The 5,077-nt window shown below is 39.1% G+C and overlaps 1 long non-coding RNA gene across 1 annotated transcript; it reads left to right on the top strand.

The window, feature by feature from the left end:
• Window positions 1-1,652: 1,652 nt before the first annotated feature.
• Window positions 1,653-2,871, top strand: LOC134824056 (uncharacterized). Its single transcript, XR_010161340.1, has 3 exons — window positions 1,653-1,806; window positions 2,178-2,342; window positions 2,713-2,871. It is a non-coding gene; the product is annotated as an uncharacterized LOC134824056 (long non-coding RNA).
• The last annotated feature ends 2,206 nt before the right edge of the window (window positions 2,872-5,077 follow it).

Genomic DNA, 5,077 nt, shown 5'->3' with positions numbered 1-5,077 from the left:
AATAACGTGTAATGTGTAGACACGAACCTAACATATGTATCCGTAGTCTGTACCCCGTAGATAAAAGTTTTATCTTCCAATTAAAGAATTAATAACTAAGTCAGAGCTGTTACAAATTTTCGCGTTTGTTGTCGACTGCGGCACGTGTTATCACTGCAACAACTCTTTACTAGTTAAAATTTATCAAAAGACGGTTGATGGTAAGACATTGTGCAGTCGGAGGTTGTAACAACCGTGAGGGAAGAGACACCAGTAGTAGGAGAAGCTTTCTGGTTTTTCATATGGTCTTATCTGAACAAGGGCTTAGATATTCAAGATACCTGTTTAGTTTCACCATCAATGATGCTGTAAAACGGGTAGACTATCTAAAAGCACATTTGACACCAAAAAAGTGGAGATATTTAGCCTACAAATCATTTGTGAATTTGATAAGCTCCCAAGATTTGGATAGAAAGGTTCGATACGTACTTCCATCATGTGTTGTGTCGGCGATCCGAGAAAAGTTTCCAAACACAGATGGATCAAGATATACGGGTTTTATCAGTATCGGAACTGATGATGGACATATTTTGCCATGAAGTTAACAAGTAAATGTGTGTATCCAGAAAAAATATTTATAATTTAAGGTTAGTTTAAGTAATAGGTTCTTACAAACGTGTATTGTTATTTAGTGTTTGGTAATTGAATGTTTTTCTTCCTACAACATAACACAGCAGTACGTACACTTATAAGACAATTATTTGATGCTTGTGTATATTATGCACATTATTCAACCACAATTTTCGAAAGATAAAAGTCAAATCTATCAAGTGTCGTTAATTTGAAGATTTTATCAATTAAATTGGCGCCACAGCACATGAATAAAAATGTGCGTTTTAACACTGTTTTTATTGCGGTGTCTGACAGTTAGCCACAATCCAACAAATTCGGGCGATCTTCCTGTATCGATTTCACGCGACATAATTAAGTTACGAATCTGGGAATTCCGAGCCCTATTGTTATATTAGTGTTTCTATGTGATAGTATATGTGAAATGTTTTGACGATTAGCGGCTGAAACTTGCAACTAATACAGTAATACTTGACTAAACTTGACTATACTTGCAAAAGATTGTGTTGCGGGCGAGTATCTTGATCCGTATACTGGCTGTATAGCCTGTCCGGCAGATACATGGAGTGCTGCAGCAAACTCCGCTACTACCTGCACGCCATGTCCAGCTGAAAAAGGGGTAGCCTCTGGAGCAGGAACGCAAGAAAGTGACTGCACATGGAGTAAGTTGTTGTTTCCTAAAAATTGGAGGGACCGAAGGGGTTCATCCTGAAATTTATGTTAATCTTAGAAATGCAATAATGTGTGCGAATAAACATAGACTGAAATAGTGAAGTCAACAAGCAAAGTTTAGTATTTGTACAATAATTGGTATTACAATAAGTTTATGAGGTCCCATCACAGATGCTCGAAAGGAATTCCTGTGAATGAAATGCAACTATTGTATGTGAACACCACCCGCACACACTTTGACACTTATCCAATATTCAAATAAAAGCGAACCATCCCTAAAAGGGTACTTCGAATCTTAAGCTGCTTGCCAACGGCTGAAACTTGCAACTAATACTTGATTAAACTCGACTATACTTGCAGAAGATTGTGTTGCAGGCGAGTATCTGAATCCGTCAACTGGCTGTATAGCCTGTCCAGCAGATCAATGGAGTGCTGCAGCAAACTCAGCTTCTACCTGCACGCCATGTCCAGCTGAAAAAGGGGTAGCCTCTGGAGCAGGAACACAAGAAAGTGACTGCACATGGAGTAAGTTGTTGTTTCCTAAAAATTGGAGGGACCGAAGGGGTTCATCCGTGAAATTTATGTTAATCTTAGAAATGCAATAATGTGTGCGAATAAACATAGACTGAAATAGTGAAGTCAACAAGCAAAGTTTAGTATTTGTACAATAATTGGTATTACAATAAGGTTATGAGGTCCCATCACAGATGCTCGAAAGGAATTCCTGTGAATGAAATGCAACTATTGTATGTGAACACCACCCGCACACACTTTGACACTTATCCAATATTTAAATAAAAGCGAACCATCCCTAAAAGGGTACTTCGAATCTTAAGCTGCTTGCCAGCGGCTGAAACTTGCAACTAATACTAGACTAAACTCGACTATACTTGCAGAAGATTGTGTTGCGGGCGAGTATCTGAATTCGTCAACTGGCTGTATAGCCTGTCCGGCACATCAATGGAGTGCTGCAGCAAACTCAGCTTCTACCTGCACGCCATGTCCAGCTGAAAAAGGGGTAGCCTCTGGAGCAGGAACACAAGAAAGTGACTGCACATGGAGTAAGTTGTTGTTTCCTAAAAATTGGAGGGACCGAAGGGGTTCATCCTGAAATTTATGTTAATCTTAGAAATGCAATAATGTGTGCGAATAAACATAGACTGAAATACTGACGTCAACAAGCAAAGTTTAGTATTTGTACAATAATTGGTATTACAATAAGTTTATGAGGTCCCATCACAGATGCTCGAAAGGAATTCCTGTGAATGAAATGCAACTATTGTATGTGAACACCACCCGCACACACTTTGACACTTATCCAATATTCAAATAAAAGCGAACCATCCCTAAAAGGGTACTTCGAATTTTAAGCTGCTTGCCAGCGGCTGAAACTTGCAACTAATACTAGACTAAACTCGACTATACTTGCAGAAGATTGTGTTGCGGGCGAGTATCTGAATCCGTCAACTGGCTGTATAGCCTGTCCGGCAGATCAATGGAGTGCTGCAGCAAACTCAGCTTCTACCTGCACGCCATGTCCAGCTGAAAAAGGGGTAGCCTCTGGAGCAGGAACACAAGAAAGTGACTGCACATGGAGATAAGTTGTTGTTTCCTAAAAATTGGAGGGACCGAAGGAGTTCATCCTGAAATTTATGTTAATCTTACGAAATGCAATAATGTGTGCGAAATAAAGCATAGACTGAAATACTGAAGGTCCAACAAGCAAAAAATCTTAGTATTTGTACAATAATTGGTATTACTATACGTTTAAGAGGTCCCATCACAGATGCTCGAAAGGAATTCCTGTGAATGAAATGCAACTATTGTATGTGAACACGACCCGCACACATTTTGACACTTATCCAATATTTAAATAAAAGCGAACCATCCCTAAAAGGGTACTTCGAATCTTAAGCTGCTTGCCAAGCGGCTGAAACTTGCAACTAATACTTGATAAACTCGACTATACTTGCAGAAGATTGTGTTGCAGGGCGAGTATCTAGATCCGTCAACATGGGCTGTATAGCCTGTCCCAGCGATCAAAGGAGTGCTGCAGCAAAACTCAGCTTCTACCTGCACGCCATGTCCAGCTGAAAAAGGGGTAGCCTCTGGGAGCAGGAACACAAGAAAGTGACTGCCACATGGACGTAAGGTTGTTGTTTCCTAAAAATTGGAGGACCCGAACGGGGTTCTTCCTAAAAATTTTTTAAAAATTTAGAAATGAAAATAATGTTGCAAATAAACCTCCCCTAAAAGAAGTCAAAACCCCAAAAGTTGTTTTGTAAAATAATTGGTATTACAAAAAATTTTTGAGGTCCCATACGTTTTCAAAGGAAATTTCCCTGGAAATGAAATGCAACTTTGTATTTAAACCCACCCCACCCCATTTTGACAATTATCCAATATTTAAAAAAAAAAGCGAACCACCCCCAAAAAGGGTACTTCGAACTTAAGTGCTTGCCGGGGGCTGAAACTTTGAAACCTAATACTAGCTAAATCGTAAAACTTGCAGAAGTTTGTTGCGGCGAGATTAAATCCGCAACTCGTATACCTGCCCCAATCAATGGGGTGCACAAATCGCTTCTCCTGCAGAAAATCCAGCTAAAAAAAGGGTAGCCTCTGGACAAAACCCCAAAGTGACTGCACAGGGAAGTTTTTTTTCCTAAAAATTGGGAGGCCCCGAAGGGGGTTCATCCTAAAATTTTTTGTTTTTAAGAAAAATGCAAATTGTGCGAAAATAAACTGACTAAAAATTTAAGTAACAAGAAAAGTTTGTTTTTGACAAAAATTGGATTTCAATTTATAGGTCCCCTCACAGATGCCGAAAAGGAATTCCTGTGAAAAAAATAACCAAAGTTTGAACACCCCCCCCAACTTTGAACTTACCCAATTTTTAAAAAAAAGCGACCATCCCTAAAAGGGTATTTCAAAATTTAAAGCGCTTGCACGGTGAAACTTAAAAACAAATACTAGACTAAATGCTATACTTGCAAAAAGATTGTTTGCGGGGGGTACTTTAATCCGTCAAGGCTTAACCTGTCCGAAAGATCAAGGGGAGTGCTGCAGCAAATGGGCTTTCCGCACCCATGTCCAGCTAAAAAAGGGGTACCTTGGGCGGGGAACCAAGAAATTGTGAAATGGAAAAATTGTTTTTTCCTAAAAAATTGGGGGACCAAAGGGGGTTTTATCCGAAATTTATGAAAATCTTAGAAATGCAATATGTTGCGAATAAAAAGACTGAAAATGGTAAACAAAAAAAGGTTTAATTTGTAAAAAATTGGTATTACAATAAGTTTTGGGCCCCATCACAGATTCAAAAGGGAAATTCCCCGGAAATAAAAATCAACTATTGAATGTGAACACCACCCGACACCTTTGACATTATCCAATATTAAAAAAAGCGAACCATCCCAAAGGGGTTTTTCGAATTAAAGCTGTGCCGGGCTGAAATTTGACTAATCTAAAAAAAAGCACATACTTGAGACGATTGGGTGTTGCGGGGCGAGTATTGAATCCTCAACGGGCGTATAGTTCCGGCCTTCAATGGGGTGCTGCAGCAAATCGCTTCTACCTGCCCCCATGTCCGCGAAAAAGGGGGTGCCTCTGGGCAGGAACACAAAAATGACCTCCCAATGGGTAATTTTTTGTTTCCTAAAAATTGGGGGGGGACCAAGGGGTATCTGAAAAATGTTAAATTTTTAAGAAATGCAAAAGTGTGCGCAAAAAAACATAAAGAAATATTAATAAAAGCAAATTTAGTATTTGACAATAAATTGGTTTACAAAAAATTTTTAAA

This window comes from Bolinopsis microptera, chromosome 12, assembly GCF_026151205.1.
Source record: "Bolinopsis microptera isolate Bmic1 chromosome 12, MBARI_Bmic_1.0, whole genome shotgun sequence".
NCBI classification, from domain to species: domain Eukaryota; kingdom Metazoa; phylum Ctenophora; class Tentaculata; order Lobata; family Bolinopsidae; genus Bolinopsis; species Bolinopsis microptera.
Note: the sequence above shows the minus strand (reverse complement) of the source record. Positions and strands in the feature narration are given on the sequence as shown.